Here is a 14934-nt window from a genome sequence, read left to right as displayed (position 1 = left end):
CGTACCCTAACCCTAACCCTAACCCGTACCCTAACCCTAACCCTACCCTAACCCGTACCCTAACCCTAACCCTAACCCGTACCCTAACCCTAACCCGTACCCTAACCCTAACCCGTACCCTAACCCCTAACCCGTACCCTAACCCTAACCCGTACCCTAACCCGTACCCTAACCCTAACCCTAACCCTAACCCGTACCCTAACACCCTAACCCTAACCCTACCCCGTACCCTAACCCTAACCCGTACCCTAACCCTAACCCGTACCCTAACCCAACCCGTACCCTAACCCTAACCCGTACCCTAACCCGTACCCTAACCCTAACCCTAACCCTAACCCGTACCCTAACCCTAACCCGTACCCTAACCCTAACCCTAACCCTAACCCGTACCCTAACCCTAACCCGTACCCTAACCCTAACCCGTACCCTAACCCTAACCCGTACCCTAACCCGTACCCTAACCCTAACCCGTACCCTAACCCTAACCCGTACCCTAACCCGTACCCTAACCCTAACCCTAACCCGTACCCTAACCCTAACCCATACCCTAACCCGTACCCTAACCCGTACCCTAACCCGTACCCTAACCCATACCCTAACCCTAACCCTAACCCGTACCCTAACCCGTACCCTAACCCGTACCCTAACCCTAACCCTAACCCGTACCCTAACCCTAACCCTAACCCGTACCCTAACCCGTACCCTAACCCGTACCCTATTGCTAACACGTAACCTAAACCGTACCTTAACCCTAAGCCATATCCTAACCCGTATTCTATCTCTAACCCTAAGCCTGGGTCAACTAGAGGAAAGAGGAAATCCCCGGCAGTTTGAGGTTCATGAGAAATTTCACCTCCAGTCCTGACAGGAAGATGACACTGTGCCAAATGGACCTGCTGCTTTCTCTGAACACTGACATCCTGTGAAATGCTGCATCGCTGACTCACAGGCTGATGTTCAAAACCTTGAGGCTCCTACATCCAGAGCAGATAAGTGCTGTCAGGTGGGGATAAGTAGGTCCTCTGACCTATGGCCTGCACACCTGCTTCCATTTCTGGGAGAAGGGGAAACACACACTTGTTTTTTAAGTGGTCATTATCTTCATTCTAAAGTAGACCAATGACTTTGACCTTTTTGGAAAAGCGAAATTACTCTTCCAAATGAACACCTCAACTCATCTGTTCCTCATGCAACTTGAGTGCGATCTGGTTGACTCCAGCCTCCAGGCCCCCACCTGGAGGATCCTCCTGTACCATCTTGACAGCCCGTGACCAGCAGCCCCGGGGGCACAATGCTGAATTGGGGGGAGGCCTCTGGGGCTTCTTGCCACCGCACCTGTGCCTGGGGAAGCGGAAACCTGGAGGATCCTCCCAGATGATCTTGATGGACCATTACCACCATCCCTGAGGACATGGGGCACAATGCTGAAGTTGGAGGACTGCTCTGGGGCTTCTTGCCACCACACCTGTGCCTGGGGGGACCAGGAACCTGGAGGGCCCTCCCAGACAATCCCAACGGACCATTAGCACCATCCCTGGGGAACATGGGGCACAATGCTGAAATTGGGGGATGGCTCCGGGGCTTCTTACTACCGCACCTGTGCCTAGGGGAGCAGGAACCTGAAGGACCCTCCCAGACAATCATAACGGACCATTACCACCGTCCCTGAGGACATGGGGCACAATGAGGAAGTTGGAGGATGGCTCTGCGGCTTGTTGCCACCACACTTGTGCCTGGGGGAACAGGAATCTGGAGGACCCTCCCAGACGATCCTGATGGACCATGACCACCATCCCTGAGGACAGGGGGCACAATGCTAAGTTGGAGTCCCTTGGTCCTGAAACCAGCAGGAACGGAGCTCCAAGTGCAGAGAGGAGACTCCAGGAGGATTTCCATCCAGGGAAAGGGTGCCCACTGGAGGGCACAGAGGCAGCAAGCCCCACCGACCCGCAGGCCATTTGAACAGGATCGCCTCCTGCACTTACTTAGCACGTTGTCCGTCTTCGTGTGTGGACAGTGACTGGCCCACTCAGGGCTGGTGCACTTCCAGAGGAGGGCTAGAAACTTTTCAGTGCTTGCTCATGGGTCAGAGCACCAACGCCCAAAGAAGCAGAGGATATCCCTCTTTCTCTGGAGCTGGGGAAGGCAGCCACCATCCTGGGGCGGGACCGGGTCCAGGAGTGTGTTCTTTCTGAAGCCCCTGCCTTCCGTGGGTGTTGCTATGCCTAAAAAAGGCCCACTCAGCCCCAGAGTCAGGAGCAGTGACAGGCTGTCTCCAACCCAGGCCCAGGACCACGACCCGAAACCATCCTGGCTTTGGGAGGACAGGTCTCCTGCAGGAGCCAGGGAGAGGAGTGGCCCCTCTCCCCTCCCCAGGTCCAGGATGCCCGGGACCTGCAAGAGCTCTTCATCTGAGGAGGAGTCATGGAGAGCAAGTGTGTCTCATCAGCCCAGCAAGTGAAATAACCAAACCCCAATGCTCAGGTTCTAACACAAGCAGAATTTCAATGTACTGTTTGGGGGAAGCTTCCTTCCCTCTTATGTGGCCTTGGGGCACCCCAAGGAAAGCCTTCTTTGTTCTCCTTCCCTCAGAGAGAGAAGCTGGCCCCATGTCCCGGGGTCCCCACCGTGTCCCAGTGCTGAGGAAGAGCCACACGCAGGGGCCTGGTGTCAGGAGTGTGGTCGGCCACTGCTCCTGGGATCCCACCCAGGGGCCTGGCGGCTGCATGGAAGAGCTGAATTGCTTTTGGGGGAAGGAGTGCTCACTGCCCACACCGCTCACCATCCCCCTCTGCACTCTGCAATCCAGGCTCTGTGCCCAGCTTACGTCAATCACCAGCACTCCACATGTTCCTGCCATGGGAGGGATCATTCAGCATCACCCCATTGCACAGAGGAGGAGAGCGAGGCCCAGAGAGGGGAGGTAAATGGCTCCAGTCCCAGAGCTGGTCAGCAGAGAAGCTGGAAAGCCAGCCCTCCAGAGCCCCTGCTAGACCAGCCAGAGACTCCCTGAGTAGAAAGTGAGCCCTCGCCTGCCTGACCAGATGCGCACTGGCCCCTGACCTTCATAATGGCCTGTTCTTGACCTTGAAGGTGAGCTGGCCGACTAGGAGGGGGAGTTCAGTTGGTGGGACAGGCTGTAGCTACAGGACAGAGTGACACATCTGAGCTAGCAGGAGCCACACTCTGGTCTCCCTCCCGGAGCCTGACCAGGAGCTGGAATCTGGGTGCCCTAGGGGCCAGCACACAACAGGGTCTGCACTGACCAGGGAGCCATGGCCCCCAGGGAGAGTCCACTCTGCCCTCTCCCCGCTCCTGCCTGGCCTCACCTCTCCTCACTGTGGGGCTGCAGGACCCAGAACCAGGCCCCATAGGGATGGCTCAGTTCCAGTTTATAATGATTTCGCAGCCTGTGGAGCCCCTGCGGCCGGAGGGAGGACTGGCTGTGTACCAGGACTGGGCTGGGGAGGATGCAGGGCCTTGAGGAGAGTGAAGGATGGGGCAGGGGCCGAGTCCTGGGGCCACGGCTCATGTCTAAAAAGGGCTGAAATCCCTGAATGTCCATGGGGCCCCTCATTACAGTAACGACCCCCTTCCCACTCGGGCATCCTGCTGGCGGGCCCCTCCTCCCCGGCCTCCTTCCCGCCCCTCTGACTCCAGCCGGGGCTGCCGCCAGGGACAGGCTGAACCTCTGTCCCGGCTCCTGCGAGGAAGACAAGGCAGAAGGAGGAGAGGAGAAGGGGAAGGGGCAGACTGATCTTCTCCCTGTCCTGAGTCGGCCTCCACTGATGCCTCCAGGTCCTCTGGCCCAGCCCTGCACTTAGCTGGACCCTGAGAGGGAGTCTGCATTCCAGGGCAGCTGGGTGGGAGGGGTATTCAATGACCTGTGCGTCCCCAGATGTCCTACCCACCTGGCCTTGCACCCTAAGGCCTGCCGCCCAGGGTGGGTGTGATTGCGGGGCCCAGTGGACTTTGGGGCCATAGAGCAGTTGGCTGTGGTGAGGGGATGTGGGGGACTGGTCAGGTGCAGAGCCATGGGGCTCATGTACATCCACTGCAGGGCTGGTTCACCATACAGGTGCTGCGTGCAGGTCTCCTTTGCACACCTGGCCATGACACACCTGGCTGGCCCTCTCGGTGGGGAGGCCTGGGTGCCTGGTGCACCTGTCCCCCACCTACCCCTGGAGGAGCGGCCACGTTCAAGCGTTTCCATGTCCAACCCTCAGGGACAGTTGGGAACCTGGGTCAAGAGAGGCAGGCACTGGCCCAGGACAACTGAGGGGTGCAGAGCCCAAGGAGCAGGGCTGCTCTCCAGTCCTGGGCCAGCCCCAACCCTCCCATGAGGGTCGCTTTGGGGGTGAGACCCCCTCAGATCCTCGGGGAGAGCTACCCACCATGTCCCATGTGGGGACATGACCTTGGCATCCCCAGGCATGTAGAGGCATGCGCACCTGCAAACCCACCCACACGCACCACTCTGACTGCCCAGCTGGGGGTCAGAAGGGGAGGACACCCCGGGAGCGAGGTGGGGAACAAGGGGGAAAGAAGAAAGAGGTTGGAGACAGCTGGGCCATGGGGCAGGGCATCAGGACTCCTGGCAAGGACCCGGATCCAGAGCATGGGGAGGGGAGACAGGCCAGGCTGATGGTCAGGGGTCCCCAAGAAGCCCGGGGGGTTGCCAGGGCACTGGGAAAAGACAGGGTCTGGGTTCCGGTGACCACCACCACCCTGGGCACTTGGGAGTAGGAAGAGATACCCACCCCCAAGTCCAGAGGGCTATAGCACAAAAGGCCTCAGCTTCCTCTGCTGTCACTTGGGCTGCAGAGATGCAGTGTCCCAAGGGTCCCATGGGCTTGTAGAAGAGCCTGTTGGCCTTGGATCTCCATCCCCGACCCCCTGTGATCCCAGTCTGGGGAAAATGTTTTCTACCCCCTCGAGGTCCTTCTCAGCAGAGGACAGACTCGGGGCTTGGGAGGCTGAGGACCTGGCTACGCAGAACGGGGCAGAGCACAGGGCCACCAGTCTGGATACCAAGGTCAGGGCCCTCCTTGTTGCAGCCTCAGGGTCCCCATGTGGAAGAGGATCCAGAATCACTGCTCTGGTCAGGGTGAGGAGGCCTTAGGAAGGACTGGAGCACCGGGACCGGAGAGGGAAATGGGGACAAGGGAGGCTTCTGAGGTTTCTCACATCGCTCATGGAACCCACAGATCCTGCTCCTGGGAGAGACACAGACACAGAGACAGAGAAGGAGACAGAGAATGAACACAGGACAGAGGGAACCAGGAGAAGTCATAGACTTTCCTCCACCAGCTTGGAAATGACATCCCGGCATTTTGTGCCATTCTATTCCGGAGAGCGCTGTCACATAGGCCATCCACCCTGGAGGGGAGGGGATTCCACAGGGATGTGTGACCAGGATTCAGGGGTATTAGGGGCCACTGTGGGGACTGCCCAGCACACGGGCATAGACGAGGCCCTGGGACCTGAGACTAACCCTAATGGGAGCCCCTGGAAGTCTGAGTTGTGAGAGGACAAGGTCAGAATCAGTTCATTACTACCTTCCCACGGGGGCTGGGACACAGGCAGGAGGGGGGTGGCTTTGCCTGGACCCCAGAGCACACCCAAGCCCCACTGAGCTGTGCCCCATGCCAAGCCCAGCTACTTGGCTCATCCTTGCATTGCCAAGTATGCACCAGCCTCCTGTGATAGCAGGCACGGAACATGTGTAGAGGTCCTACCCCTGATGGCATCCCTAGAACTAGAAGCCAGAATACCCCGATGTGCAGATGGGGAGCCTGGGGAGGCCCTGAGAGGCACGGGGTCTGTCCAGGGTCATAGCCCTGGGCATGCGCAGGAGTCTGGTCTGAACCCAGCTCTGTGTCCTCACAGCAGGGACACCGGCTGCACCCAGGCCTCCCGGGGCTGTGGGTGGGCTGTGAGGGTGTCACTGTATGGATGGGGCATGGGGGGAGGGTGAGCATTCCGCAGCGGGGGAGGGGGCCCCTCGGGGGGCTCTTGTGTGAGGAGGAAGTTGGGTAAGGGGACCCCAGGCAGTGGTGACCTCACTTCCCTGACAACAGAGCCCAACAGAATTTGGAACCCCGGTAACCAGGCACCCACATTCCACAGACAGCCCCCTGCCCAGCTCATTTCATTGGAGATCTTAATGGCAAAATGTTCACGTGTTGCCTGCCAAGGTCCCGAGGCTGCAGGTGGAAGAAGGCGCGCCTTGAGGACGCTGTCCCCCGCTGGGGATTTCATGTCAGGACTCTCCACCGCCTCTGGACATTTGGTCGGAAGGACAGAAAGGTGACAGCAGGAGGCCCAGAGCCGGCCACCCAGCCCCACTTGCTCTGATGACCTGTGTAGCCCCAGGTGCCCTCCCTGTGTGAGTGTGTGTGAGTGTGCACATGTGTGTGTGCGTGTATATGTGAGTGTGTGTGTAAAGAGGGGTCATGGGGGTGGGGACTGGGCAGGAGGACAGTGCGGATGGCCGGGCAGGGCTGTGATGCCTTGGGGCCGGCTACCGGTCCCTGTCTTTGCAGAAGGCCACGGAGGACACGGAGAGGCAGCTGGCGGACGTGCCCTCCTCCCTGACAGAGGGGGTGACCCCAAAGGCATCCCAAGAAACAGGTGCTGGGGATTGCGAGGCAAGACCTCCGACACCACGCGGACCACCGTCCCAGGTGGTCGTCCACTGGACAGTGGTCCAGGAGCCGGAGCCCATGGAGGCCGAGGCCGAGGGTGAGAAGGGTGGGGCTGGGTGTTTGTGGTGTGTGGGGACGGGTCGGTGCGGCCCCACAAGGGAGGAGCTCCCAGAGGCTGGTGTGGGGCCACGAGCAACGACTGGGCACAGAGCACACAGCGGGTGGACTGCAGTTGGGGAGACATCCCCGTGAAGGTTCCTTCCCGGCTGTGGCTTCTCTGGGAGGCCCTGGGCTGGGCTCTCTCTCTGCAAAGGTCCACGGAGAGCAGGCATATGGGTGAGCTTTTCTCCTCTCACAGCTGCTCCACCACCTGAGGAGCTAGAGCCCGATCTGGAGGGAGGGCTGGTGCCTGCAGTGACTTCAGGAGGAGACCAGGAGCCGGCAGGTGACCCGGCACCTGCCCACGGAGAGCCTGGCGCTGTCCAGGAAGAACTGGCACCTGCTCCTGCCCCAGCCCCTGCCCCTGCCCCTGCTACAGTTCCTGCCACTCCCCCTTCCCCCACCCCAGCCCCTGCCCCTGCCTCGGACCTAGATCCTGACCTGGCTCCCGCCCCTTCCCTTACCCCTGCCTCTGCCCCTGCCCCAGCCCCTGCCCCTGCCTGTGCTCTTGTTCCTGCCCCTGCCCCTGTTCCTGCTCCTGCCCCTGCCAGAGCCACTGTCCCTGACCCAGATCCTACCCTTGCTCCTGCCCCTGTCCGTACTCCTGCCAGAGCCACTGCCCCTTCCCCTGCCCCTGCCAGGGGTCCTGTTCCTCCCCCTGACCCAGATCCTGTCCCTGCTCCTGCCCTGGATCCTGCACCTGCCACTGCTGCTGACCCTGTCCCTCCCCTTGCCCCTGCCCCTGTCCCTGCCCCTATCCTGAGCCCTGCCCCTACTCCTGCTCCTGCAGGGCTCCCACAGCCACATCCAGAGCCCACAGCCCTGCAGGGAGAGCTCCTCGTACAATCACCCTTAGTTCCATCCCCGGAACCCGAGACCCCGCCCGATTGTTTCATCCCCTCCCCCTGTGTTCTTTCTCTCTGGTACATATTAACTGTTATTTTATCCTTCCATGTCCTATATACTGTTTATTATTTGTTTTAAATAAAATTACTTGTTTTCAATTGAACACGTCTTGAGCATTAAGTACATGCCCAACGCTGTGCCACCACACCCCAGAACATTGCCGCAGGATATCTCATTCCCCAAAGGAGTCCCCGAACCAGAAGCCCTCCCTGCCCATTTCTCCTGCAGCCCAGACCCCGGTGACCCCTAAGCTGCTTTCTCTCTCTGTTCCTTTACCTATTCCTGATGTTTCTGTAAGTGGAATCACACAATAGGGGCCTTTGTGTCTGCCCCCCTATTTTCAAAGGGGACTCGTTTTCTTCTGTGTTTATTTGTCATAAAATTTCCCTTATTTGATATTGAAATCCCCGAAGGATGACACATCAGATGGAATCATAGAGACCACTTTAGGAATTATGGGCACAATCTCGGGGCCGAGACCCCTGGTCCTGCTGGGACACCACAGCCTGAACCCAGACAGGACAGGGCTGGTTCCTCCTGAGACCCACACAGAAACCAGGGAAATGCAGAAAGCTGGAAGACACACCACAAAGGGCAAAAGCATTGCTCACAACCCAAGGCCAGAGAAAGGGTTCACCTGACTCTGGTCCAAACCACGCTCCAAGTCACTGGGTTCCACAGGGACGGAGACCAAACACATGCAAGTCCAAGGCGGAAGGATAGGCACGCAGGGAATATGGGTCAGAGATGCGGGAGCTCATGGGGAAGGACTCCGGCAAAGGAAACCCTATGGAGGCAGCGCTGGTCACCCTCAGACTGGCAGGTGTCTGGTCTGGGGACCAGCAGCCCTGGGGAGAACATGAGGAAGTAGAGGTCCCCTGGAGAGAAGGGTGACGGGCACCCCTGTCTGGGAGAACAGTGAGCAGCACCCATCCCAGGCCACAGGTGCACCCATCCTCAGCCTCGGACTCAGCCCCGGAAACTCTGCCTCGGTTTTTCACACACGTATTGTCAGGATTGTTCATCACAGTGGTGCTGGAGAGAGCAGGGAATGCAACAGCACTAATGCCCAAGGAGATGGATGGGATCCACGGTCCCAGTTCTCATGACAGAATGCCCTGCAGCTACTGTCCCGGTGTCATCCGGGGCACAGGATCCGGGAAGCCCCTCCTGAGACCCACCCCTCCTGCCACCCTGCCCCTGGGAACATTGGGAATTGTTTGAGGAGAAGGGGGAGAGGATCCAGGATGACAGCGGGTCCAAGCAGAAGGAAGGTCAGCACTGGGAGGACAGATGGACGTGCCCTGAGCCACCATCCAGGGCCCAGGCTGTGATGCCCTCGGACTTCACCCCAAATAAGGACTCCTGATTTATGGACCCAGCTTCTGTGGTTTTACTCCCTCCCTCATTCATTCTCTCCCTCATTCATTCCCCACCTCCAACTCTCCCCTCCCTCCCCCTCCCTCCCTCCCTCCTTCCTCCCTCATTCAGCAGAGGATCTGGGGTCCCTGCTGTGTACTGAGCACTGGGGCTTCATCAGTGAGCACCCCCCAACCCACATGGTCACGTCCACTGTGGGAGGTGACGGGGGCAGTCCTCAGGGCTAGCACTGGTGATGAGCACCAGGAATCTGCTCCTGAAAACACCGGCCAGTTGCACAAAGAATGGAGAGACCCATGCTTAGCACTTCCTCTAGAAAAATCTAGTCCTGAAAAGTGATGAAAAGTAAGTATATCCTAGACTTCATGCGATGTGAGTTCTAATGGCAGGTACCTACTGATTCCTAGAACCAACAAAGAGTAAATCATCCAGTGTGGACTGGGGTGTTGTGACCCAACTTTTCTGACCAAATGACACGTTTCAGCCAACATCTCCAGGGCCTCTGAGTTTTCCCAAGGGTCTCTGCGGTTCTCTGATCCTTCCATCAACCTCCTTGGGAAGCTCTATCCTGTCGTCTTCCTTGTCTCCTGCCTCTTCTGGGACCCTTCCATGGCCTCCCCACCAGGGCCACCCCCACCAGGACTCCCTGTGCCCCCTGGCCTGATGCCCACATCCCACGCTGGGTCCCGTGAGCCCGGTGCTTTTTGCAAGGACTGTGTGCTCCCTCTGTGGTCACTTGGCATCTCTCTTGCAGTGGCCTGCATCTTCCTGTGCTGGGTCTCCTCTGAGCAGTCTGTGAGGCCGGACTCTACCCATGTCACGGGCATGGAAGCGAGAGTCCAGAAGGTCCAGACGACCTGCTCCCAGTCCCAGCGTGTGGAGCCGGGGTCAAGGATGGTCCGCGAGCAGAGGAAGACTTGGGCCCAGGGAGACTGAGGGAGGATGTGGCACAGTGAGCCTGCAGGAGGAGAGTGAGCACTATGTGGGCCTGGTGCTCAGACCTGCTGGGAGACCGCATCTCACCCACAGCAGCTCTGTCCCCAGGGCTGGAGGGTGTCAGGGTAGCCACCCTCCGAGGCTCTAGGCTGACAGTGACTGGCAGGAGAGGAGGTGCACCTGATGCAGGAGAGAACCCTCAGGCAGAGAGGAGGGGGCAGGTGCTTCCCCAGCAGCTGGAGGAACTCGGGGTAGCCACCCTCCCGGGGTGCAGGATGGCAGTGGCCAGCAGGGGAGGAGGCACCTGGTGCAGGAGAGAGCCCTCAGGCAGAGAGGAGGGGATAGGCTCTCCCCCAGCAGCAGGTGCACTGGGGCAGGCTGAGGGGGCATCCGTGGACAGCAGTGCCTGCAGCTGGGGTCTCCACACAGACCCCCTCCTCAGGCTCAGCACAAGCTTGTCTGGATGGCCTTTGTCCCCCAAATACAAAGTCTGGCCCAGGACCCTCCTCAAGCCCCGACTCCCAATCCTTTGACCTCAGCTCAAGTGACAAGAAATGGCCAATAGTTTAGGTGGGGTTGGGTGCACAGGGACATTTGCTTTTCTGGCCCATGCTGTAACATTGCTGGCATTTTAAACATCTCAGGGCTTTGATTCAAAAACGGTAGGATGCCGGGGACCCCAGTCGGCTTTCGGGAAACCTGCCTCTGGGCCTTGCAGCCCTCCCATCCCACCAGCTCTGCTCAGAATCCCTCCAGGTCACAGACCCACAGTCTTGGCTCCTCAGATGGCCCGGACGATGCACCTTCAAAAAGCGATCCCGGTGGGGCAGCAGGACACACTGTGGATTCCAGCAAATACACCTCCCAGAAACTGAGGGTGCTGCTGGACGAGCTGTCTGAAAACAGCCATGTCAGGGTTCCAGGAAGATACCAGAGGCACAGGAGTAACTGAGGAGCATCTGAAGGTCAGGTAGGGGCAGTCAGAGCTTCCAGACCCTTCTTCCCTAAAGCTCCTCATTCCTCAGCCTTTCTTCCGGTGATTCTGCCTGGTTTCTATTTGCCCCAACTGTTATCCATTGCCTTAGGCAGCAGAGACTCACGTATGCCTTTAAATGTTTTGGACATTGAATGTCCTCCAGTAGCCACTTCACTACTGGGAAAGTTGGTAGCAAGCAAGAAGTCCCAGAGGACTCCAAGGGTCTGGACTTGGTGTTTCCCTCTCCTGACATGGGGACACCTGTGGGAGGTGCAGGTGGTCAGCTGGGGGAGGGGGGCAGGCACCTGATGTGGACAGATGGGGCATAGGTGAGGCCCGAGGCCCCTGGGGTATGTGCCTGGCATCCGGACTGAACAGGTCTTCAGAGCTGCAGACTGGCTGGGATCATCTTCAGGCTGAGGAGGAAGGTGAGGGGAACAGAGGGGACTGAGGAGGTTCGGCTCAGAGAGGAGAGGGCTGAGCCACACTTTTGGGGGAAAAGCGGGGTCAGGTTCAGGCTCACAGGGACAGACCTTGAGGCCATTATGCCATGTGAAATAAGCCAGTCCCTAAAGGACCGACACTGGAGGACCCCACTTGTGAGGGATGGAGAGCATTCCCATCAGAGAGGTGGAAGGAGCTGCTGGGTGCCAGGGCTGGGGAAAGGGAATGGGGGGTTAGGGTCTCATGGGTAGAGGTTCAGTTGGGGATGATGAAAACATTGTGGCAATGGACCGGAAGTAGCCGGTGCAGAACAGGGAATATACTTATTGCCACTGAAACGCGCTTCATGGTATCAACTGTATGTCCATTATACCACAATACAAAAGAAGTGAGTCAGGACGTCGGGGCCGTCACAAACCCCTGGAGGGCCCAGGAGCAGGGAGCCTGTATCTTAGTTCTCGCTCTCACGCTCTGCCCCTTGTTGGGTGACTGAGCTCAGTAAGTGCTTGCTAAGACACAGTGCAGGCAGCTGGTCCAGAGAAAGTGCACAAGTGCAAACCCACTGGTGGGCACTGAGGAATCCCAAGGGGACGTGCATCCAGACGGAGCGAGTGCCCACATTTCACAAATACCAGCACGGAAATAGCAATTTTTTTTTTAAAGATTTTATTTATTTATTTGAGAGAGAGGGAATGAGAGACAGAGAGCACGAGAGGGAAGAGGGTGAGAGGTAGAAGCAGACTCCCTGCTGAGCAGGGAGCCCGATGTGGGACTCGATCCTGGGACTCCAGGATCATGACCTGAGCCGAAGGCCGTCGCTTAACCAACTGAGCCACCCAGGCGCCCAGAAATAGCCATTTAAAACCAAAGCAGGAACCTTATATAGCCCAGAGGGCTCCACGCTCCTGGAGGCCGAGCTAGTGGCCACGGCCAAGGCCTCTGGTAGTGAGGGCACTGGGGGGTCTGAGAGGTGGCTCGGCGCACCCTGACCCTGAAGCCCCATGGCTGCGGTGAGGTGTAAGGACTGGGAGGGAAGACCCGGCCAGCACCTGTTCTGACTCCATGGCTGCTACAGGGCTGCTCCCAGCCCCAACAGGCAATGTCTGTTTAGAACCAGAGAGAAAACCTTTTCCCTCAATTTTTCTTTTTAAAGATGGTTGCTCAGCATTGACACAAAAAAACCTCTGACATAAAACTGGAGCCGCTCACAGTTGCAAATGACCCCGAAATGATCAAAATGTAGTGACCACAAAGAGAAGAACGTGTGCCCCCAGGCAGGCCTCCTGTGCACAGGGGTGCCTGGGGCATTGGCGTGCCCGTGCAAGCAGTGCTGGGCTCCACAGTTTCCCTCAAGGGGACAGAAGTAGGAATCTGCTCTGACAGCTCCGCTCAAGGCAGCACCCCCTGATGGAGACGGGGGCAGCCCCTCGTGACTTCCAGATGTCCTGGTGATTCTTGGGCACAGCCATGGATCTCAGCTTCTTCGTGACCCAGGGAATGATGGGGGGCCAGCCCAGCAGCCTCGGGTCCCGCAGATCCTCCAGGGGACAGCCCAGCAGCCGCGGGTCCTGCATGGCCTCTGGGGGCAGCCCCTCATGAGTTCTGTGTGTCCTGGTGATTCTTGGGCATGGCCCGAATCTCAGCTTCTTCATGACAGGGGCCAGCCCAGCAGCCGCGGGTCCCACAGGTCCTTCAGGGGACAGCCCAATACCGTGTGTCCCATAGCTCCTCTGGGGACAGCGCCTCATGAGTTCTGGGGGTCCTGGTGATTCTTGGGCACAGCCATGGATCTCGGCTTCTTCATGACCCGGGGAATGATGGGGGCCAACCCAGCAGCCGTGGGTCCCACAGGTCCTCCGGGGAGAGCACTTTGGTGGGCTTGTGCAAGTCCCATGCGCTCCCTCTAGGGTCACTTGGCATCTCCCTTGCAGCGGCCTGTGTCTTCCTGCGCAGGGTCTCCTCTGAGCAGTCTGTGAGGCTGCACTGTGCCCATGTCACGGGCACGGAAGCGAGAGTCCAGAAGGTCCAGATGACCTGCTCCCAGTCTCACCATGTGGAGCCTGGGCAGGGAGTGGTCCCTGAGCAGAGGAGGACTTGGGCCCAGGGAGCCTGAGGGAGGATGTGGCACAGTGATCCCACAGGAGGAGAGTGAGCAATGTACGGGCCTGGTGCTCAGACCTGCTGGGAGACCACATCGCACTGGCTCTGTCCCCAGGGCTGGAGGTTGTCAGGGTATCCACCCTCCCAGGCTGCAGGCTGGCAGGGACTGGCAGGAGAGAAGGCCCCTGGTACAGGACAGAGCTCTCAGACAAAGAGGAGGGGGCAGGTGTTCCCCCAGCAGCTGGAGGAACTCTGGGTAGCCACCCTCCCAGGCTGCAGGCTGACAGTGACTCGCAGGAGGAGGCGCACCTGGTGCAGGAGTGAGCCCTCTGCAGAGAGGACGGGGCAGGTGCTCCCCCAGCAGCAGGGGCACTTGGACAGCCTGAGGGGGCATCAGTGGACAGCAGTGCCTGCAGCTGGGGTCTCCACACAGACCCCATCCTCAGGCTCAGCACAAGATTGTCTGATGGCCTTTGTCCCCCAAATACAAAGTCTGGCCCAGGATCCCCCCTCAAGCCCCAACTCCCAATCCTTTATACTCAGCTCAAGTGACAAGAAATGGCCAATAGTTTAGGTGGGGTGGGTGCACAGGGACATTTGTTTTTGTGGCCCATGCTGTACCGTGGCTGGCATTTTAAAGATCTCAGGGCTTTGATTCGAAAACGGTAGGATGCCGGGGACCCCAGATAGCTTTTGGAAACCTGCCTCTGGGCCTTACAACCCTCCCATCCCACCAGCGCTGCTCAGAATCCCTCCAGGCCACAGACCCACAGTCTTGGGTCCTCAGATGGCCCAGACGATGTGCCTTCAAAAAGCGATCCTGGTGAGGCTGCAGGACACACTGCAGATTCCACCAAATCCCCCTCCCAGAAAGTGAGGGTACGACTGGACCAGCTGCCAAAAACTGACAGGTCAGGGTTCCAAGAAGACACCAGAGGCAGCATCTGAAGGCCAGGTAGGGACAGTGAGAATCTCCAGTTTTGCCTAGGGGCAGCTCCCGTCCCCCTAAACCCTCAGTGGGATGGCTTTACTGGGGGATTGGGGGGGACCATGCCTGGAGGACCCATGGCTCCACTGTTAGAGGTCGCCGACTTGATCAGTGCACAGGTGGGGAAACCTGGCCACACCCAAAGAATTTCTAGAAACAGTAGCCATCTCAGTGGTAGCTGACCTGGGAGGTCAACCTTCCAGCTGCCTGAGGTGAGATCGAGCCACAGACCAGCACACTAGCCAGAAATGGAAGAAGGAGAACAAGTTCTTCATTTCATAGTTTCTAAGTCACCGGTTTGTTCCTACGGTCAGTATACTTTGCATCCTGGGAAATCTCTGCCTGTCTAAGGTCATGAAAATGTTCTCCTCATGTTCTCTGCTGGAGTTCTTAAAAAA

Source organism: Eumetopias jubatus, unplaced genomic scaffold (assembly GCF_037043125.1).
Source record: "Eumetopias jubatus isolate StellerSeaLion01/CBP00866 unplaced genomic scaffold, mEumJub1_p1.0 scaffold_1, whole genome shotgun sequence".
Lineage (NCBI taxonomy): Eukaryota > Metazoa > Chordata > Mammalia > Carnivora > Otariidae > Eumetopias > Eumetopias jubatus.
The sequence above is the reverse complement of the archived record's forward strand: the minus strand, read 5'-3'. Positions refer to the sequence as shown.